Raw genomic sequence first — 23,981 nt, 5'->3', positions numbered from 1 at the left:
GCAGTCATAGTGCCTCAAAAGTCTAATCAAAAATACAATAAAGTGAGTCTTGAAAGTAAAATGCATTGATGTTGCCCAAAACACTATTCTCCAGATGCTGTGTTAAATGTGTATTTTTTGGCCCTGTTTCTTATATTCCCCAAAGATGGTATTTAGGCCAAAAAAAATTGTTTTTAAAAAACATTTTGATGTCATGAAGTAGAAATAAATAACTTTAGCTGAATAAGGCACCCACTGTCTAAAAACCTTATCTAAATGAATGTGCAGAAAAACACTTAAATTTCTAGTACCACTCACAAATATCATTATTTTGACATTTTGTACAGAGTTTTTAATAATAATTATTATTATAGCACCAAAATTGTGGTCCATGTCTATAAAATATTTCCATGCACCTTTCGGGATGAAATATGTGTAAGAATCAATGAGGTTTACTGAAGTCAAGTGACATCATTGTGTCTGGTGGTGGGCATGCTCTGGTGCTTCACAGAGGCCCAAAGTACGCATGTGAGATGATTGCCACTAGTAAGTGCCAGGTCCCCACTCCTGCTGGTGGGTAAGGGCAATCCCATTGCAATATGTGGCTAATGGATACAAAAGGTGGATATCAGGAAGCATGCCTGTTGTCTGCAGATAGAATGGCTTCTGGTTGATTTTGAAAAATATTGAGACATTTGTGTTTAGCAATTATACTGAGGCACTGCAGGACACAGAGAACTGAATGTACAGTTTGTTGGTAAAGAGCAAATTTATGCACGTGTTTCCAGTGCATAAGGATACGAGAGCTCCCGTGTCATCTACTTCAGTTGGCCAGAGAGGGAGGGGTGGTCTACAAAGCCTTAAATCCAGTTCTAATCTCAGCTCATATTTGAGATCCAACATGGTGTAGTGATTAGAGTATTGAACTAGGATCTGGGAGACCCCAGTTTGAATCCTTACTCTGCCAGGGAAGCTTGATGGGTGGCCTTGTGCCAGTCTCAACCTCACCCACTTCATAGGGTTGTTGTGAGGATAAAATGGGGGAGAGGAGAATGATCTAAACTGCTTTAAGTCCCCATTGGAAAAAAGGTGGGGTATAAATGAAGTAAATTAATAAATATTTCATATCTTGCCATAGTCAAAAGCATACAAATTTAATTTTACTAGAAATTTGCTCAGGACAAGCTTGACATGGTGGGGTAGCTATGTTTGTTAATATATTTGCCCAGTTCACATCTAAAATGGAGTAGTGGTAGTGGTGGGTCTAATGTTTATGTTAAAGGAGGGTCCACACGTTGCCTCCTGAGCTCTATTGCTCCAAGCAATAGTCTTTCAGGCCAGTTTACTTTCATTGACAGTACCAGGCTACAGAAAACCCAAGATTACAAACTAGTTCACATGTTTCTTAAAGTGGTTTCAGAAATATTTTTAAGAAATAGCTTCTTTTTAGTTTTATATTTTAAATAGTTTGATGATTTTCTCAAATTGAAAATGATATATTAAAAGCAGTATGTTGAAAACAACTTGGAATTTATTATGCACTGATGAATGTTTGAAGATGAGTTTTCCAGTGCTACTCTAATGGTCTAATTGTGACAACTGAGAGACAGAGCGAGCTGTGGGTCAGAGCGCACCCTGAATACTTTGTTGCTGTGAGTGCCTGAGTATAGGAGGGTATGCAACTTCTGATAGATGATACTCATTGATTCACACTAACTCTCATTCTGAAGGGCAAGATTTTGGTCCAGTGGCACTTTAAAGACCAATTAGATTTTTAAGGTATGAGCTTTTCAAGAGTCAAACCTCCCTTCATTACGAAGCTCTGACTCTCTAAAGCTCATCCCCTGGAAATCTGGTTGGTTTTTAAGGTGCTACTGGACCAAAATCTTGCTCTTCTACTACAGAACAACATGGCTATCCACCTGAAACTCTCATTCTGAATTGGTCAGTGACAAACCAAGCTAGAAACTTGCTTCCTGTCTCAGCCAGACAAACAACGGCACCATTTGGTGGGTCAGGATTAGAGATGGGCACAAACAGGGCAAAAACCAAACATGATGTTCGTTGTTCATAGCCATCCACGAACAGGGACTCACAAACAACCACGAACATGATCCTGTTCATGAACATGTTCGTGGTTGGCTGTTCATAGGGGCCAGCAGGCTCTCCTCCAGCCATCATCCAAGTTTGGTCAAGATCCCTACTGCACCACTTCAAGAAATCTGACCTGAGCAGGCACCAGGAAAGGTACCAATAATAAATAATAGCTTGGCCCCAGAGCTTGGCAGCAGCCCTGGAACTTGAAGGGGTAGATCCCTACTGCACCACTCCCAGAAACCCTACCTGAGCAGGCAGCAGGAAAGGTACCAATAGTAAATAATAGCTTGGCCCCAGAGTCTGGCAGCAGCCCTGGAACCTGAAGGGGTAGATCCATATCTCACCACACACAAAGAAAATTCAAGCTCCAATGCACTCTCCCTGTCTCTCTCTCAAAATGCCAACAGCAACTGTCTCTGCCTCACTGCCTGCAAAACCAGAGCTGGGAGCCCCCCTCCCCCCTGCTCTTTGCTCCCTTGTAACAAATTTGGAGCTCCACACTTGAAAGGAAGACCTGCCTATTAAGATAAATTAGGCTTAGATTGGGGTTTCTAGGGCAACAGCAGGAGTTCAGACAGAGATCAGACAATCCCTGCCTACGTTGCCAAGGGAATTGATTGCAGGTGCCAGACTCTCCAGCTTGATGAACAGCAACAAACAAGGCTTGCAATGACAACCAGTTTGTTTAGAATGGGGCCTCATGAACAGCTTGTTTGCGAACAGCAGATTGGGCTGTTTGTGGCTTTTTTTTGTTCGTATTGCTGTTCATGCCCATCTCTAGTCAGGATACCAAGTCTGATTGGTGCTTTCATAATTTCTTTCATTAATATTCAAACACAACAAACTAGAGTGCCTGTCTCATCCCCAAGGGAAGGAGTGATGAGTAAAAGCTCATGTCAAATTAAAAACAAAAAACTGAATCGGAGAAGGAGCCAGGAGACAAGATTTAGGGGGCTGTTTCCCCTACTGTTGCTTAAGCAGTTAACTTGCATCAGTGGACATTGTTCTGTTATGACTTTACACTTTTTTTTAGCCACACAAGCAAATAACATGGTTGCCCTGAGTAATGCTGCATGCACAGAACTGAGCATACTACACCTTTACTCCCGCTCGGTGGGAAGGGAAGACTAAAAATCTAATATAATAATAAAAATAAAAATAAAAATACTATATTTTGTGAGCAGTTGACTTAAAGGAAGAGGGGTGGCTGGCTTGCCCGCATGCCCCTTGTCCTGGGGAAAGACGAACGGTGCAGGCGGCCTCCCAGCCACCTGTGCTGCCTTTTGCTTTTCCCGCAAGCTGGCCACCCCTTTTCCTACGGGAAAGGCAAAAGGCAGCGCGGGTGGCTGGGAGGCTGCCCGCGCCATTCAGCTTTCCCCAGGTGTGCTCCTGGGGCTGGCAACTGCGCCCGGCGCCCCCTCTTCGGCGGCACTGGGGGCAGACTACCCCCCTGCCCCCCCCCGTCAATCCGGCCCTGATTCACACACACACACACACACACACTTAGAGCAGAGGGGGGGAATCTATCCCTGCCTCTCCAAATAGAGAGAGACACCCCGTCAACATGTTTCAGCCAGCTTTTAAAAAAGAACAGGGACAGAATCCTCCATTCCTCCCCACCCCTTTTTAAAAGCAAGCAGCTAGTCTTCAAAAAGCATATTTTAAACACACACACAGAACTGTGAATGAGGTTTTCCCACAAAATACAGTGTTTTAAAAGCAGGTTAAAAACATAGAGTGACAGACAGAAAAACACCCATTCCTCCTACAAAGCCCCGTTTATCTTTATGCCCATGGCTTCAGAACACCCCCTTCCCCCTCCCTCCCCTGGGTTGCTGCTCCGTGGTTGGAAGGAAGCCTGCTAATCAAGGAAAGCTGGGCTTCCATTCGGTTTTCTAGGGTGACAGAAGGAGGGCAAACACAGCTCAGGCATTCCCCTGGCTCCATTGCTAGGGGAATAGATTATTGGCGCCTGAGTGTCTGGCTCTCCGATTATATCATGATGGCCCCCCCGATCAACACCCCCCCCCCGAACGCTGGATCGGTCACTGTGGACGGAACCGATTAGCTGAGTCACGATGGCGCAAACGCCATTATCGGCGTTTTTTTCACATCGTGATTCCGATCGTGCCCATGTCTAGTTAGGAGTAAAGCCTGATCTCTGACAGTGAAATGCCCAACTTCTGCCAAATAGACTCATAAGGTCATGTAGTGTATCTCTATTAGAACAGAGCATATAGAGATGCCTTCTGCCTTACCTCTATAGTATACTTTTATTATATTCTTCCTTTAAGGTGCTCAGTGTGCATGGTTCTCCCCTTTCCATTTTATCGTCAAAACCCTTTTGGTGACAGGTTAGTTTAAGAGAGTATGAATAAGATCACTCAGAAAGCATTGTGACAGTGTGGGATTTGAACCCAGGTCTCCCAGCTCTTAGTCTGACATTCTGATCTCTGCAGATACCAGCCTTCATGCTCTCCTTCCTGCCAAGGTCCCTGTAAAATTCAGTCTGTCCTTCAAATACAAGTAATGCATCACAATGAAAAATATTTTGCAACTTCTAAATAAATGCTGAGACACTGGCATATTTATTGGTGTGGGCCAACTGTGGTGCCCGACTCCCAGTGATTCTACTTTTATTTGTGTGTGATTCTACTTTTTTTTTTTAGTAATTCTACTCTTTTTTTTGAGGCCTGTAGAGAAGTTTGCTGCCAGATCTCTTCACATGGCACTTCTGTGCTGAGTGCCCATATGATTGTGTGCTAATTATTAGTCAGAAACATGCTTAACTTAACATTAATTTATTGTTGATGTACTGTTTACATAAATTAATGCCATGGTAAGTATCCTTCTGCCCTGTAATATGAGCACTCCCCATAGAAATCTCTTTGAAGTTTGATTCTCTACAGGCAAAAAGTACATAAGAGCATAAAATGAGTCTGCTAGATCAGATTTGTGGTCCTTCTAGTCCAACATACTATTTCATGCAGTGGCCAACCGGTTCCCCTGGAGGACTTAATAAACAGGGCATAGAGGCTGAGGCATTCTCCTGGTGCTGTTTCCTTGCACTGTTATTCACAGGTTTGCTGCCTCTGTATGTGGATGTTCTGTTTAATCACCCTGATTAGTAGCCAGTGATTGACCTCTACTCCATGGATCTGTCTGCTCCCCTCTTAAAGCCACGTAATTTAATTTAATTTAATTTAATTTATCAGTTTTGTATTCTGCCCTCCCCACAACAGCAGGCTCAGGGCGGCTCACAATTCATGCACAAAGTTAAAATTACATCAAATAGTTCATACCATTTAAGACCATAAATTAAAAACATCCAAAGATTAAAATACATATACATATACACAGCAGGCCCAGTAAAATGCATTACACGTAGGCACAGGGCACAACCCTTTAGTCAGCACCAGAGCATTAGGAAGTATTCTGAGCCTGCTGGAAATGTGGAGAGGGTGGAATAAAAATAAATAAATAAATATGCAGTCCCAGTTCGCATAGGGCTTTATAGGTTAATACCAAAACCTTGAACCTGACTTGGTACTCCACTGGTAACCAGTGCAGCTGGCGCAATACCGGCGTTATGTGCACACACCTTGGCATTCCAGTGATGACCCACGCCACTGCATTCTTCACCAGCTGTAATTGCCAGATCAGGTTCAAGGGAAGCCCAGCATAGAGCATGTTACAGTGTAACCTAGAGGTGACCATTGCCTGGACCACTGTAAAGTCGTGGGGCAAGTTGTCTGGTCTGTCAAAGGTAGAAAAAAGACCTGGCAACTGCAGTGACCTGGGCCTCCATGGTCAGGGAGGCATCTAGGATCACCCCCCAGGCTCATAACTCTCGGGGCAAGTGTAAGCACTGCCCCATCGAGTATAGGAAGCTGAGGTCCTGAATCCATGTTTCCGCAACTCAAGTACAGGATCTCCATCTTCACAGGGTTTAATTTCAGCCAACTTTGCCTCAACCATTCAGCCACAGCTTCAAAAGCACACTCGAGGACATCCAGGGCCAATCCAGGCTGGCCGTCCATCAACAGATATAGCTGGGTGCCATCCACATATTGGTAACACCCAAGCCCAAAACTTCGCACCAACTGGGCGAGGGGGCGCATATAGATGTTGAACAATAATAGGGAGAGTATTGCCCCTTGTGGCACACCACATATTAGTGGCCTACGGGATGATAACTTCTCCCCCAGCGCCACTCTCTGTCCCCAACCATGAAGAAAGGAGACTAGCCACTGTAGTGCCATCCCTTGAATTCCCACGTTGGCAAGGCGGTGGGTCAAAAGATCATAATCGACCGTATCAAACGCTGCTGGAAGATCTAATAATGTCAGCAGCGCTGATCCTCCCCGGTCCAGATGCCTGCAAAGAGGGCGACCAACAATACCTCCACCCCATGCCCCAGGCGAAAACCTGACTGGAAAGGATCTAGAGTCAAGGTCTCCTTCAGGAAGCTCTGCAGTTGTTTCTCTGCCACCCACTCAATCACCTTACCCAGAAATGGGTAACTGAGTGGGTCAGCAGGATCCAGTGATGGTTTCTTTAGAAGGGGCCTCACCACAGCCGCCTTCAGTGCCCTGGGAAAACCCCCAGAGCCCAGTGACAAGTTAACAATAGCCTCCAAAGAGTCCGTAATCCGTCGACACTGGCTTTCACCAGCCATGACGGACATGGGTTCAGGGGGCATGTGGTGGGCCTCACAACCTGCAGAATCCTGTCCACCTCTTCCCCAGAAAGAGGGCTGAAATGATCAAATATCCACCCTGAAGACGGCCAAGGGACCTCTAGTTCACATACTATATCAACTGTGGCTGGTAAATTGTGGTGGAGAGACAAAACTTTATCAGCAAAAAAGCTCGCAAAAGCCCCACAGCTTATAGTTGAATTCAGATTTTGGCGGTCTTCACCTGAAAGGGAGACCAATGAACAGACCACATTAAACAATTTAGCCAGGCGTGAGCTAGCTAATGCAATGTAAGCTGCGTAAAATTCCTTCTTCACAGCTTTCACTGCCATCTGATAGGACTTCATAAACAGCCTGTAAGATGTTCTTGCTTCCTTGTTGCGAGATCGCCGCCACATGCGCTCAAGTCGTCTTAGTTCCCATTTCTGTTGCCATAGCTCCTCTGTGTACCAGGGGGCCTGGCAATTTCGGGAATGAAGAGGATGATGGGGAGCGACTTCATCACTGGCCTTGGAGAGCTGGACCTGCCAGTCCTCCACCAGCTCATCCAATGAGCCACCATGGGGCATTGGTTCCCACAGTATGGATCCAAACTAATTGGATCCATAAGTCTCCATGGGCGAGCATAAATTTGTTTGCTGCCCTTGCAGAGGGGGAGTGGCATACCCAACTGAGCCTCCAGAACCGTGTGGTCTGACCATGGCACTGACTCTATTCTATCCACAACTACATCCAGCCCCAGCCTGAAGATCAAATCTAGTGTGTGGCCTGCTTTATGTGTGGGGGCTGATACAAACTGAGAAAGTCCTAGTGTTGCCATGGCCGACACCAGGTCCGCAGCCTGTGCAGAGGTGGTGTCATCAGCGGGAACGTTGAAGTCCCCCAGTACTATCAGTCTGGGGAACTCCAAGGCCCATCCCGCCACCACCTCCAACAGGTGCGACAGGGTGTCTGCGAATGCGCTGGGCGGTCGGTACACCAGACAGACAGACAAACTTTCCTCAGCACACTCATGGTTATCACTATATCCACTGGAAGTGAATTCCACAGTTTAATTCTCATTTGGTAAATAAGTATTTCCTTACTGAACCTGTTTCTCAATGAAGTAATTGGATTTCACTTAGTTGTAGTATTATGTGAGCTGGGGGGGGGGGGGAGTTCTGTATCCACTTTATCAGCCACATGCAATTTTGTAACCTTGGGTCATCTCTCCCCTTAGCCATCTTTTTTGTATATGGAAAAGTCAAAGACTCTCCGGTCTTTTTTTAAAATAGGAAAGGTTGTCTAATCCTTTAACTCTCTTGGTTGCCCTGTTTTGTACATTTTTTTTAGCTCTGCCATATTCTTGTTGAGATGTGGTGTCCAGAACTACACACAGTATTCCCAGTGAGACTGCATCATAGCTCTATACAGAGGCATTACAATATTGGCTATTTTTATTCAATTTCTTTCTGAATAATTCCTAGCATGGAGTTTGCCTTTTTCACCTTTGCCGCACACTGGGTCAGCATTTTCATTGAGCTTTCCACTGCCGTCCCAAGATCTCTTTCAGTCTGTCTCAGCAAGTACTGATCCCATCAGGATTTATTTAAAAGTAAGATTTTTTTTACACTTACCCTCATTGAACTTCCTTTGCCCAGTTGTTGTCCACTCACCCAGTTTATAGAGATCTTCACAATCTGCCTGTTTTCATTATTTTGAATAATTTGGTATCATCTGCAAACATTGCTCACCCCAATTCCAAATAATTTATGATAATTCCAAATAATTTAACTACCACTGATCCCAGTACCAATCCTTGTGTGACCCCACTTCTCACTTGCCTCCATTGCAAGAGCTTTCCATTTTTTCCTACTTTCTGCTTCCTGCCATTTAATCAATATATATTCCATAAGAGGGCCCATCATCTTATCCCATGTTTGTGAAGCTTACTCAGAAGTCTTTGGTGATGTATCTATAAAAAAACCTTTTAAAAACCAAGTATATTATGTTTATCAGAGCATCCCTGTCCACATCATTATGGATTCAGCCACCCTTCTCAAGAACAGAACCTCCAGAGTGGGTATGTGACCCACTTATTCCACAGTAAAAAGAGATGCAAATAATTCAGTTTCTCTGCCATTTCCCCTTCCTTCCTTAAGCAGTCTTTTAATATGTTTGTCATCCAAAGGCTCAGCTGCCTCCCTCGCCTGTTTCCGGCTCCTGATATATTTGAAGAAATGCCTATTGTTTGTTTCAATGTTTTTGGCTACCTGCTTCTCAAATTCTCTTTTTGCTCACCTTATTGTTAACTTACATTTGTTTTGCTCCTTTCTATTCCCCTTGATTGGGGAAATCTTCCACTTCTTTAAAATAATAATAAGTATTAATCATACTCTTCAACTGTAAAGTATGCTTTCCTCCAAGAAATGAAATGTGAGTATAACCGGATGAAGGCAATTGAATGGGAACTGGAAAAGGAATTGATAGGTAGATTTTCCATGCTTTACATTTCACTCGAAATAATGTGATATGGTTTGCTTCCTTAAACCGTTTCCGGAGGCATTTGGTGTACTACAACTTCATCAGTCTTGCTTTCCATTTATTCTTCACTTCAAACAGATGCTTAGATGGGTGGTTGTCTTTTATATGTGCTAAGTCATTAAGAATACTAAGTATGGAGACTCATGCATTGATAAGTTTATGTCTATATATATATCTATGACATCAGTTCACAGCTGAATTGTGGTGACCCCATAGGGTTTTCAAGGCAAGAGACAAACAGAGGTGGTTTGCAATTGCCTGCATCTGCACAGCAAACCTAGTCTTCCTTGGTCTCCCATCTAAGTACTGACCAGGGCTGACCCTGCTTAACTTCCAAGATCTGATGAGATAGGGCTAGCCTGGATTGATACTGTATATTAGGTATATTTATCCTGTACATCACTGAGATTGTTCGATATTGCTGTTTGGTATTTGTTTACTGAGGATTGGCGTGTATGGGGGGGGGGAATGTTTGCCTTTAAGAGAGAAAACAAATCAAATTGTAAACCATCTACTGACAGTGTGCTCTGCTCAGCATGTGCTGGTAAGACTCCCATTGTACAGCTGTGAAATGCTATATTATTTCAATCACACATTGCGAGAAAGCAGCACCCATTCAAGAGAGGTATGCTGAGCTGTCAGGCTTCAGACAGGAGATTAGAACATAGGATTAGGAATGATGCAGGTGCTCAGACAACATTTCAAATATGACAGAGGCAAAAGTTCAGAGTCTAGACTGCTGGTGCCCATGGACATGGAAAGAGTCCAACATGATCGTCAGTCTCAGAGAGCTTATCCCACTGAATATTAGTTATCTGAGTATATAGGATAGTTTTAGCGAAAGGAAAAGCTAGAACTTCTAATTGCAATGCCAAATGGGCAAGAATAAACCAGCTGCCACTGAAGAAACCTTGAAAAATTCTACTTAGCATCTGATGAAGCATATGCAACTCATGGAAGAGTGTGCCACTTTGCACAAGAATAATCCTCCGCTAATCTCTTAGAACTAAACAGTGGCAAATAGGCCACAAATGACTTTTTGGCCTCTCTTTGTAATAACTCCCACTATTGTCTCCTTTTGCTATTTGTAGCAATGGATATTCCTATCTCCATTAACTGAAAATAACACTTCATGCATTTGAAAAAGTAGCTGTAGTTCACAAAAACTTCTGTGACAAAAAAGTTGTTAGTCTTTAAGGTGCTGAATTGCATTTTGTAATTTTTCAGGTAAATTGGTTGCAGAACTTATTCCCATAGTTTAGCTGGTGGAAGATACGGTGGTTGTGGAGGAAGAGGACTTTTCTGTTCTCCCTAAAACAACAACCTAGTGGGGTTAAAATTGCTGATACTATACCAGGAAAGAGGTGTCTGGCAGAATTACCATTGGAAAGTATGGTCTCTGAAGTAGAAAATCCCACTGTATTCCTGGAGGATATGCAATGTGAATCGAACTTTGCTGATGGAAGAGGAGGAAGGGAACAATTTTATCCTCCCCCTTCCTAATTGTAGCCTCCTAATCCATGATGTAGCTATTACTCCATGCTTGTCCTGTGGCCATAGGAATAAACTTTCCCGGAGTCAGAAAAGACTGCTGGAAGGAGGGGAAAGCAAGGAAGCCTAGTAATTGTCAGCACCCTCCACTCATAAATTGTGGGAGACAACCCACAGAAAGGGCTCTTTGAGACCTACGTGACATACCAGTCATATGCAGGGGACCATAATCTAAATCCTATCTTGCCAGGTCAAATTGCTAGAGTGGCATTTCATCTTATTCTTAGGAGGTCATTGTAACATTTTGCCTTGTAAATATTTTTGTGTTTTGTATTTCTGCTAATTAATATGTTGTTTTGAATTTATGTTTGCTAAGGTTTAAAATGCAGGCTTCTACAAGAAGAAATAAGGGGTTGGATATGTGAGGAAAGTGTGTCATTATTGAATGGCATATATATCCTAGGGGGCGAAATGAACTGCAGTTTTAGAGAGTGGTTCTGAGAGAGTGTTGTTCAGAGAGAGAGAGAGAGAAAGGAAAAGTGAGGTGCTGGAAACTGAGTCCTTGTGTTCCTTCTTGTGGATGCTATAAGTAGCACCTGAGGGCCACTTAGATCTGTTTAGAAAATACAAAAAAACCCTGGATCTATCTTGTAATTAGGAAGCTAGTCATTTTAATGAAATATCACACTTTTGGAGCTACCCTGATACCATTATGCGCATATTCTTCTAAACGAATTCTATTTCTAAGTAAAACATCCGTTTTATCTAGAATAAAGGATCCCTTTTTACCTCACAGCCACCCCCACACGCTGACCATTCTATCATTGTACCAAATATAACTAACCCTATTTTGAGGGTTAAATTGAGAGAAATAAGGCAAGAGCCTTTGGTGGCAGTGAAAATCTAAGGTAACTCTAAGAAAGTCAGGAAGGCAGCATAATACAGGTATCGTAAAGGCAGTAAAACACCACAGTCATTTTTTAAAAACTTTTCAATTGACAATGTACTTAATAAATTGTTCTTTATTGTACAGAAAAATAATGTCCACTTTCCAAATGTGAAGATTTATTCCTACCATTGCGTGGGGAAAAGCACTGAGAAAAGGCATTAATCATTTATTCTTACAAACATCTTTGTAACTGCACAACCGGATAGGCATGTGCACCTAAATACATATTAAATAATGAAAATCCAAACCTAATCCCATGTTTTTGCAATATATTTAACATTCCACATTGGATTTTTAGAAATTAGAATAGCTTGTGTTTTCTGGAGATTTTTATTATTATGGTGCCTTGCTGCCTGTTTTTCATAGCTATGTGAGGCAGGGCAACAGGAGCAGAGGGAGCAAGATAGGAGAGTAGAAGCAAATTATCCTTCTCCCTGAAGTTAGGCAAGGCAACAACCACAAGAAGTAGACTGTAGAGATTTACAGTAAGAATGTATCTATCTCCCTTGATCTCTCTCTGTCTAGGAAATTAGTGAGTATTGTAATTCTGAGATCTCTTAACATCTTTAATTTCATGTAAAAGTAACTGCTGACTGAATTGTTAACCCTCCCCTCCCACAACTTTATCTCTTGCAAAGCTTTGGATCCACATTGTAAGGCCCTGCAAACAGAAGTATCCTACTGAGCTTCATTGCAATTGCAGAGCCCCCCTTAAATGTATCAATCCAGAATTAGATATGGGCTATATTCTAGATCTCAATGATGAATGGTATCTGTGTGGTAGGCAATGAAATTGACTAGATCAACAATTTTCAGTGCCTTCTTTTATTCTTAAATTTAAAGTATGGGAAGGATATGCTGTGTTTTCTTCGATTTTTAACATAATGTTCTAATAAAAATAACTTCCACATAAAGTATTGCATATCTTTGTATATAACATTTAAACAACACATGATTTTTTGCCTACTTGAAATATTTCAGTGCAAATATTTGTTGTTTGGGGGGGCCTAAAATTAGCATGTTTTTGAATTATTTTTCTTCTTCTTTTGCTAAATATAAGTCAGCATGCTAAATCAGATCACATTTCTATTTAGTGCATTGAAAATGGTCTCAGTTTTTTCAAGAAATCTCGGCTTACCCGGTCCCCAAGGGCCCCACCGGCAGCAATGGGGGGTGGCAGTAGAGTGCCTACACTCCACACTCTCTGTTGCAACAGGGAAGCTATGGTTTCATGCAGAGGTACATGGGGTGCAACCAGTAGTGCAACCAGTAGCTTCTCTGTTGTGTGTGTGCACACAAATGGCTCCCCCCTCACCACTGGCAGGTGAGCAGAGGCAAGGGGCAGGGGTGGAGGCAGGGGATCCTCCACTGGGGAGATGGCACCTTTACAAAGAACCTAAGTCACTACCTATACAGTATATGTGTGGATGGATCATGTGATGATTAGACTCTTGCATTTACAGGGCAATTGTCATGATGCACAAATTCAGAAGTAGCTCTCTTACTCTTAGGCAAACCATATTTTGCCTATGTACTAAACACACTTGGTAGTTCCCATGGTTGTGAGGAAAGTAGCTTGATGGACCAGGAACTATGATCAAGTTAAATGCAAACTGATTTTACTCAAGACATTGAGCAATATAAAGAGGAAGTGCATGACTCTTTTATTGTATATGAAAAAGGGACTTAGATGCATGGTAACATACAGTAATTTCTTGTGCTTGAGTAGAAACAGAAGCTGGTAGAAGTTAAAAGCAACAAATAATTGGCTGGGTAGGGAGATGCCTGTAGCCCAACATTTGTACTTAAAAGGGAAAAGAATGCTAGTTAACCAAGGTAAAAGGAAAATGTTTGCAGCAAGCAATCACTGTGTCATTCTGCAGTGGCCTGACTACGAGAACTGATTAACTCCAGAGACGTGTCTTTAAATTAAAGTGGCTGTTTGTCATTGTCCGTCTTACTTACTGTGGACAAAGATGTGGAGACTCATTGTTTTGAAAAACAGCTTGAGGCCTTCGCTTCTGACAGCAGTTCAATATGCCTATTAAAACCTTTTTATATTGGTCATTAATTATTTGTCTCTGATTTTTATTTAAATAATTTATTGTCCAAATAGAAATATAAGATGGTGGATGTGTTTGATGTGGAGGGCTTCTTCTTATTTTCTTTGAATGCTGCTTTTTTCAGTGGTGTTGTGAATGATCGCAAGAAACCCAGCAGAGCACAAGATATTCTGTGTGCAAGTAATTTTAACCTATGAAGTGTAATTTACTTTGTAAATGTTTGCAGTGCAGACTATAGCATAATAATAAATGCAAAGTCATTGTGAAACAGGGAAGTTGATGATGATGATTGAAGCAAACAGGTTATGAGATGCCAGTATAGGTTGCCTCACTGCCGCAGTTTTCATTTCTTTGTATGAACATAATTTGCCATAATTTTTATTAACATAGCTCTGTCATTTCTGTGTATGATGAATTAAGTGCTGATAGCAATAGTTTTGTTAAAGTCTCTATGCAGAAAAGCTCTGTCTAATAGCTCTTCCCTTAAAAAGAAGCAAGTCATGAAGAATATCTTTAAATTCTTAACACCACAGAATTGAAGGTCAGATTTCCAATGCTACCTTTCAAAGGCAACAAAATCAGGTAGCACGAATATGCAAATTAATTTATTTGGTTACATCCCTCAAATAAGTGTGAAAACCTGATTTTGCCATGAGCAGTTCATAGCAGTGGGGGGACTGTGGCTTAGTCCTCTTCCGTGGAATCACTATTAAAAGATATCAGCAACACATAGTATGTTGCTGATATCTTTTAATAATCACTTATTTTATCTTGCTTAAAAAAAAAACACCTCAAATCAAAGCAAAATCCAGAAGGTAGATTAGCAGATTATGGAGTCATTTCATGGAAGTTCTTGTTCCTGCCTCATAACCAAATGTGGAATAGATCTGGCTGGCTGTTTGTCATCACATTTTTATTTATGTATTTAAGTCATCTCTGTGCCACCTTTCCACTCAAACAGGGTCCCCAAGGTGGCAAACATCAGTATATTAAAACATTTTAACATTAAAACATTTGAGACATTAAAGCACCATTTAAAGCAGGGGTGGGGAACCTTCTGCCAAGGGCCAATTGGGATATTTATAACATCATTCACGGGCCATACGAAATTATCAACTTAAAAATTAGCCTGCTACATTGAACCCCGGAAAAGGCATGGTCCATGGGTCCCCCCCATTTCATTTCTATTCACAGTGGCAAAAACTGGAGTGTCTGCTGGAAGCTACTTTGAGGGGCTACAAACTGACTTTCCCAAAGTCCAATACCCACCAAATTTGCAGGGGACATAGTCCTCTAAAAACCCCCAAAGTTTCAGAGAGATTGAACCCCAGGAAAGGCATGATCCATGGGTCCATGGGCATGATCCAAGCTTTCCTGTCATTTTCTCTTCAAAGTGGCAAAAACGGGAGTGTCTGCTGGCAACTACTTTGAGGGACTGGCCCTTTTCCTGGCTGGATGGGCCAGAATAGCCGCTCTCTAATTGGCAGGGACAGTGGCAAAAACTGGAGTGTCTGCTGGAAGCTACTTTGAGGCGCTACAAACTGACCTCCCCAATGTCCAATACCCACCAAGCGCACGAAGCAATAGGCACAGCCTGCCTGACCCACCAAGCACACGAAGTAATAGGCACAGCCTGATTGACTTTCCAGGTGCACGAAGTAATAGGCACAGCCTGATTGCTTCTGCGCCACGCCTCCCTTGGTGCTACCACCGGGTTAGGCTGGGGGCACAAGCACACGAAGCAACAGCCTGATTGCTTCTGCGCCTCACGTCCTGCAGTGCTGCTGCCGGGTCGGGCCGGGGGCGCAAGTGCACAAAGCAACAAGCACAGCCTGGTTGCTTCTGTGCTGCACAGCCCGCAGCACTAGTGCCAGGGGGTCGTCGGGGGCTGGCATGGGCCACCACGCCTCCTTCAGAGAGCTGCGCCCAAGGCAGCTGCTGGCTTTGCCTCAATGTACGCTCCGGCCCTGTGGGCCAGACCAAATGATTTTACGAACCATATCTGTCCCACGGGCCAGACATTCCCCACCCCTGATTTAAAGTATAAAATGAACAATTTTTTTGAACAATTCAAAAAAAAATCTAAACAAACCAACAGCCATAACAACACAATTGCAGGAAGGGCTTATAACTGTTATTGGGGCTACACAAAACAAAACAAAAAGGTCTTCACATGCTGGTGGAAAACAATCATAGAGAGAAACAACTAATCTCCCTTGGTAAGGGGTTCCAAAGTTTTGGCACAACAACCAAGAATGTCCTTCCTTGGGCTGCCAGTCATCTGACCTCACATGGTGGGGGCATCTGAAGCAGGTCCTCCAACAATGACTGAAGTGGACAGGAAGGTTCACAGGGGAGAGACTAGTCCTTCATGTATGGTGGTCCCAAGCTATAGAGGGCTTTAAAGGTCAATACCAGCAGCTTGAATTGGACCTGGAAGCAAATTGGGAGCCAGTATAGATGGAACAAAACTGCTACACCTTTCCTTCAAGGAGCTCAGAGTAACATCTTAACGGTCGATAGGAATTCTTTGTCCAAAGATCTCCAGGCCCCACCTGGAGGTTGGAAATCCAGAGCTCAGCATAATGCAGGGAATTCACAGCTACCCCCACCCACCCACTCCCCCAGAGGAAGGCAATAAACCTCAAGGATCCCTGGCCAGGAGGAAACTTCCTTCCTGACCCCAAAGTGGTGGTGGGCATCACCCTGAGCACAAAAGCAGGGGCCATAAGAGCTCAGCACTGGATCATCCCTCTGTCCAGTTCTTTCAGGTTTTCCTTTAAAGTTACTGCATTTTAAATCCCTTTTCTTTTTGTGGCAGATTTCTTGAATAACTTCTGCTTTGTCAATTTACTTTCTTTTTCCAGAGCACTCTTTATATTAGGGCTACACACCTGAAAAGGAGGATCTAGAGGACAGGGCTCTTAATAGCTTGTTTAAGGAGGAGATGATAAGAAGGTGGAGTATTCTTGGGTAGTATTGGCTTGTAGGAGAAGCTGCACAGAATACATACCACTATTCTGTACAAAATTAAAGGAACACTGATCTCTGTTAAATCTAGCAAACCTTTGATCAGCATTTGGTTGAATCCACATTCACCCATTACCTGCATGTTTATCGGATATCTTCCGTTTGCCTCCAATCCGCGATTTTTTCCTCTTCGTTCACATTCCTGCTTCCAATCCTTCTTTCTCGTGCGTCCCTCCGGTCACATGGCCGCTCGAAAACCGCTTTTTTGGGCCGGACCTTTTTTCCCACCCATTTTTTAAAATTTTTTTGAGCACACTTTTCTGTTATTTCGATCTTGCCTTATAAAGAAACATCATTGAAGATAATGATGCCTCTCTTTCCCCCACTGACAGCACTGATGGCTCTCTCCCATTTGTTTTTTGGAAATTTGGAAGCATGTGGGAAGCTTTCGTGGGCATTTCCTATGCAGGACAGTTCAGTGCCTGAATTTTACTGACGTTTCACTTCCTTGGAGTGTCATTATTTCGATATTTCATAATTTCAATATTACAGTAATATAAAAAAAATAAAAAACAGTTAAAAAGGAAGTTTCGCGAGTCCATTCTGAGGATGGATTCACCCCAAAATGATTTTTCAAACTACCAGATTTGATTCAGAAACAGCATAATCAATAAATCCAATGCTATGAAGTCAAAAACAGTCTTTTGCAGACTACGGAGCACTTGCAAGTTGAATCAGCCAATAGGAACTCTCGGAACGGCCGGAGAGACAGGAAGGGGGATGGTTTTTAAAAAAACCACATAAATTGCGCATTGGCCCGTTCATGGCCACCGTGAAACTCCCGTTGAAAACCTGTGACCACATATTCGGGAGAAATGCGAATGAAATGCATCTGTTTAATGAGGTAATGTGACCAGCACTCGGGATTGCGTGGGGAATGTGGGGAACATGCGACTTAGAATGAGTAATGTGGATTCGACCTTTGTGTTTTCAAGAACTACTCAAATATGTCCAAGTTGGTCTTGGATTCTTAGTGTAACATTCTCCTTCTCTGAGATGGTTATGCATATTAAGATACATTACCTGTTAGTTTTAGATCCATGAGTGACTTGTGACAGCACAGATATACTGTAACACTCTTGGCTTCTGAATATACCCACTGAATCAACTCAGCAATATAAAATGAGTTACATTATTCACTTGTTCTCTGATCATCTTTAACCGATAATTAAATAGACAAGAGTTAGCAAAGAACCTATGTCTGGATCTTAGTCTGTTGTTATAATCACATTGAAAGCAGAGAGTTTTTTTAAAATTCAGAAGTAAAGGATCAAAGCATTGAACCTTGACTGGGAGATTTGAGGTTTTGTACTTTATATACTGTGTTAAAAATACTAATGCTTTGAATTTTTTGCCTGCATTGTAGTCATATTCACAGTGGATACAATATTTGGTATTACGCAAAACTAGATTTAAGCCCTTCTTTAAAATCTTGTGGATCATTTATCACTCTTTATTACAGCAAAATTATATTCATTAACATTCATAGAAAAAGTAAATTGATAATGTTAAATCTTTTAAAATACTGTTTCATGATTACTGTCTGAGAGTAGAATTCAGAAGACAAGTGTAACTCCAAATATTTTCTTCATTAAAAAGTCACATAAACACAGAACAAGAGAGGTGAAATTGAAAATGTCTGGCCCAAAGGTTTCTGAATGGCTGGCGACCAGATTGATGGCACATCTCATTTTAGATTTTTGAGTGAGCTAGTTCAAATTAAGTTAAATTGTTTCTAGCAGTCTTTAAATAATGATTGTAGTACAGCATAGAAGTTAGTGTGTTTGAGGATCTGCCAGTGTTATCTCACTGTCTTGCTAATACTTCACAAAACAATAAAGTAAGTTTTTATTAATTGGGAGCACAGAATTTTACAAAAAGGAATTAGAGTTGGCAGCTTAATTTACAGTGCAATCCAAGGAGGCACTATGGTGGGAAAGACCCTGTGACTGTAGCACTCCAACAGAGGCTCCTGGCTCAAGAAGCCCCTCCCCAGCCCAGAGGAAACACACACCCAAGTGACAGACAGGGCTCCCACCCCACTGCTACCAAGTGGGCTAGACTGGCACCAAAAGCATCACCCACTCACAAATACCACAGCTTTGAGCCACACACACCCAAAAAAGTAAAAACAGAAAGGCAAAGGGACCAAAGAGACCTAGACTAGGCTTGAACCCAAAGCTTCTGACACTCAGGACCCTAATCCCAGGGCTAGGAGGTTCCCAAAAGACATGTCAGCAGGGATTAAATACCCTGCTGCAGCTCTGATGTCACCACCTGCCACATGGAGGAGGCCAGAGAATATCACACAGATGAGCATGGCTCAGTGGAAAAGCAGTGGGATAGCATGATTGGGGATCCTGGTTCAAAATCCAGTTGGGCAGAAGGGGAGGTGTTGCAGACCTAAGTACTGCTGGACCACTGCTTTGTTGTGCAGCAGAACAAAGCAGAGATCCAGTGACACATAGAAAACTTACAGGTCACCACTGCTAAACTGAGCCAGAGTCCACTCTCTCAAAGTGTAAAAGGGCAGCCCTATGGGGAAGTGACAGGTGCTGGGGCCGGGAGGGTTGTGGATCTAGTGTTATCTGAACACAAGCAAGCAGACAGGGAGAGAGTTGTGGAACAACGCAGACTTTATTGAACTGCCAAACATGAAGGGGATGTCTGTACACAGATCACCATCTCTCTTTGTCTGGCATAGCAACTGTGTCTGTGCATGCTGTTCCCAGGGGCCTTTCACAGGCAAGTTGAGCCATCCCTTGTGCTGCTTGGTCATGAGTGAAGGAGACTTGCAGGTTGACCAACTGCCTGAGGGAGAACACTCCTGATGTTACCCAAATAGGACATCTCTTTAATTAGATGGGGTAATTAACATTAAGAAGGCAGCGAGAGGGGATAACTGGGATTCTCCACCTGTGTTAACAGGGATTATTCCTCTGGGAACTCTCAAATAAACAGGCAGATGTTCAATCAAAATGTTTCTTTATTAACAAAGGGATAAAAGGCAAGCATACAGAGAACCATACACAGCATACACACAGGGCTAACCAAGAAAACAGTGAGGAAATGAGAAAGCAGTTTCGGGGGACAGACAATAATTACCAGTCTCAAAGAGAAGGAGGTCCACGGAGGAGCAACAAAACAACCAGTGTTTCATGGAAGAGGAGAGGCCCAAACAAGTTTGGGGGCAAGTGTTCAGATCCAAAGACACACACGCACAGAGCACATGGTCGGGAAGCCCAATTATAGGGCAAGATGTTCTCTGGGGCAATGCTCATGTCTTGCTCCCCAAAACAATAACTTAATAATTTGTCCTGGAAAAGATTTGATATGACTATCTGATATGTTCTATAGGTGAAAATATTGCTTGATGATCTGGTAAGTACCAGACGGGAGGGTTATTGGGCTTGCCAAATAGCTTTGATTAGGGTAAGCAGATAAGGAGAGGTAGAGGAGAGCATTTACGTGATTCTGCAGGGAGTTTTCCCAGGAAGTCTCGTTATCTCTGCTTCTCTCCGAGACATGGAGGGATAGTCAGTCAGACATCCACCTCTGACTCACATTCTGATAACTTTCCAGTCCCCTTGCCCAGCTGGCATCCTCTCTGGACCAGGCAGTGGCTTAGACTTGCACATATGGGAAAGGGGTTTATGATATTTCCTCCATAAACTGCCCTCTCAGGGTCTAGAAGGGTCGGACTGCTAACACTGGAGGCAGAGCCAGGCTGGAAATGCAGTCTGAGAGGATTGCCGGGGACTGTGACAGCCATGCTCCCTAGTCTCCCTGTTGGATCACCACTTGCATGAAGGAAAACAGAGAGAGGTGTTGCAATGGCAAGGGGCTCAGTCTTGGACAAGCCACAGCCAAGTCAACTGCGCCTTAGGAGGGTTCATGGCCCCATAGTGGGGCAGGATATCCCACTGAGGCAGATACTACTGGTATCCAAATGAGACTTACTCATCCAGCAACAAAGGGCTCTGCTATTGCATCAGATTTATTTGCTTCTGTTGCTGAAACCTCTGCTGCATGGAGTTCTGATCCTGTGAGGGAATGAGTCCAGGGGTTGCTTGGCCACCTTAATGGGGGAGTACAGTGAGCCACTTCCCAGACATCCCAAGCCATAGTTGTACCCTATCCTCTACTCAGAAGTGTGTGGGGGGGAGGGGAGTCCAGTTGACGGAGTATGTGCCCAGCCCTGTTATGGGCTGCAAGCATCATCTGCTCCCCTTCCATCTGAGGCAGCTCTGTTGAGTGCTCTTCCCTGGGAGCCTCCCCCTTTGTCAGACATGGGCCATGGTGCCTAAAGGGCCGGGCTCCAACATGTCACTTCAACATGTCATTGACCTCAGCTTTTGGGGGGGGGCAGCCTTGTGCAGGAGGGAGGCAGATGTCAGTGAGCAAGCTGGGATAACTGCCTCCCCAGTTTCTTTTTACCTGTCACGATGTATACAGGACTTGGCACCTCTCTTCTCCAGTCAGGGCGCTGATTACAGCCACTCCAGTAATTAGGCAGGTGGAACATGTTCCCTTTTGTTCCGTTTTGTTCCACTTTGTTTTTTGAAGCCAGGCTTTCCAGTCTCAGGATTCATTTCTGGGGTGTACTTACACCCAAGTCATGAATTCCAGACTCAGCTTAAATAAAAGATAAGTTTATTGATGTATTGTCGAAGGCTTTCACGGCCGGAGAACGATGGTTGTTGTGAGTTTTCCGGGCTGTATTGCCGTGGTCTTGGCATTGTAGTTCCTGACGTTTCACCAGCAGCTGTGGCTGGCATCTTCAGAGGTGTAGCACCAAAAGACAGAGATCTCTCAGATCTCTGTCTTTTGGTGCTACACCTCTGAAGATGCCAGCCACAGCTGCTGGCGAAACGTCAGGAACTACAATGCCAAGACCACGGCAATACAGCCCGGAAAACTCACAACAACCATCGATAAGTTTATTAGTTAGGATTGTTTTCAGGAAGCACTTTTACACAGGCAACAAGCATTAAAAAAACCTTACTGTTACTAGATAATAAAACTGATAATAAAACTGTCTATTTAAAAGTTGAGAGATAGCTACCTAAGCATCTCTGTATAGCATCCATTCTTGCATATCTCACCCCTCCTTTAGAATGCAAGCCTTCTCCCATGCCTAGTTGGTTGGGCATAAGGACATGCTGAAGTGATGAATAGCATGCAACTTTCAGCTTCTCTCTGGTGTATTTACATCATGGTGAAAGCTTGATGAAGGAAAGCTAACTTGAGGACTGAGTGAGCTGAGAAACCATCTTTTCAGGACTGAGTGAATCACCTGGAAACACAAGAACCAATCAGGGCAAAGGTGTTAATTATTATTTCAGCTGTGTGACAAACTAGAGAGTTAACACAGAGCTCTTTGAGAACAGTCTCTCCAAGGTCCAATCTCTGGGGAACTCAAGGACTGCTCCACAGGTGTTTCTAATCAGCTCTGTAACCACATATCAGCTAGGCCACAACCTGACAGTACTTACAATTCTGAACCTAAGCTCAGCCATTTTCTTCCAAAGATCTAGTCTCAGGTTAGCAATTTTCTTATATTGTGTCCTCACTAGAGATGGGCACGAACAGCAATATGAACAAAAAAAAAGCCACGAACAGCCCAATCTGGTGTTCGCAAACAAGCTGTTCGTGAGGCCCCATTCTAAATGAACAGGTGGTCGTTGCAAGCCTCGTTCGTTGCTGTTTGTTAAGCCAGACAGTCTGGCACCTGCAATCAATTCCCTTGGAAACTTAGTCAGGGATTGTCTGAACTCTGTCTGAACTCCTGCTGTTGCCCTGGAAATCCCAATCTAAGACCAATATAGCTTGATAGGCAGGTCTTCCTTCCAAGTGTGGAGCTCCAAATTTGTTACAAGGGAGCAAAGACCAGGGGGGAGGGGGGCTCACAGCTCTGGCTTAGTTTGCAGACAGTGGAGAGGGAGAGAGTTGCTGTTGGCATTTTTATAGAGTGCATTGGAGCTTGAATTTTCTTTGTGTGTGGTGGGATAGGGATCTACCCCTTCAATTTCCAGGGCTTCTGCCAGGCTTTGGGCCAAGCTATTATTTATTATTAGTACCTTTCCTGCTGCCTGCTCAAGTAAGGTTTCTGGGAGTGGTGCAGTAGGGATCTACCCCTTCAAGTTCCAGGGCTTCTGCCAGGCTCTGGGGCCAAGCTATTATTTATTATTGGTACCTTTCCTGGTGCCTGCTCAGATCAGGTTTCTGGGAGTGGTGCAGTAGGGATCTTGACTTGGATGATGGCTGGAGGAGAGTCTGCTGGCCCCCACGAACAGCCAACTACGAATATGTTCGTGAACAGGGCCATGCTCATGGTTGTTCGGGAGTCCCTGTTTATGGATGGCAATGAACAATGAACATCATGTTCAGATTTATTTCTGTTCGTGCCTATCTCTAGTCCTCACCCCTTCTTGCCAACCTTATGGACACAGGTACGTGTTAGGAGTCTGCAATGAGAGAAATGGATCAAACATGTATTTGCTCTTCCACATTGGTGTAAGTACTAAGTGCTTGCTCAGTTTTGCAAAGTGCCCCTCTGTGCTCTTCCCACCACCATGGTGCCTCACACTCTCTGCACAGCAGGAAGCTCTGCCGTATGCCCTACTTACTGAATTCATGGATATCCTAACCTGGGTTTATATAGGACCATGATTAGGTGCTGGGGAGGGGGTTGGGCTGCCAACAGAGTGTGAGAAGATTGGGTAGCTATAGTTGGCATACTGTGCTTCTCCAGGCCATGCATGGGAGGGGGGGTTGACTTTTCCCTATGCATGGGCACTTCTGGGGTATACTGACATTTTTGGTGATGTAACTATCTGCTACTCTTTGGTAGCATTACCTAGCCTGGAATGGCTTAGGAAGCTGACTAATTCTGAGCACACACCCTGGTCCACCCACTCCCATGCCAGACCAGGGATTTATGTCCAGGGCCTGCCAGTGGCTGGCCATGGCAGGCCACTGCTGATGCTCCAGCCTAGATGGGTGCTGCTGGAGAGCAGTGACAGCATAACTCAGGCTTACATCAACTTAAATGCTAGTCAACTCCCTTAGCACTTTCAGACCCTGTCCCTCCTTAGGATTGCTCTGTTAATTTATTTTTCAGTTGCCTGGGTGCTCCATAAAGGAAATT

The 23,981-nt window shown here is 43.6% G+C and overlaps 1 protein-coding gene across 1 annotated transcript in view; it reads left to right on the top strand.

The window, feature by feature from the left end:
* Window positions 1–23,981, top strand: part of LOC129327368 (collagen alpha-1(XXIII) chain-like) — a 507,186-nt gene that overhangs the window by 277,309 nt on the left and 205,896 nt on the right. The gene's annotated exons all lie outside the window — the stretch shown is intronic.

Source organism: Eublepharis macularius, chromosome 4 (genome assembly GCF_028583425.1).
Source record: "Eublepharis macularius isolate TG4126 chromosome 4, MPM_Emac_v1.0, whole genome shotgun sequence".
NCBI classification, from domain to species: Eukaryota; Metazoa; Chordata; class Lepidosauria; order Squamata; family Eublepharidae; genus Eublepharis; species Eublepharis macularius.
Note: the sequence above shows the minus strand (reverse complement) of the source record. Positions and strands in the feature narration are given on the sequence as shown.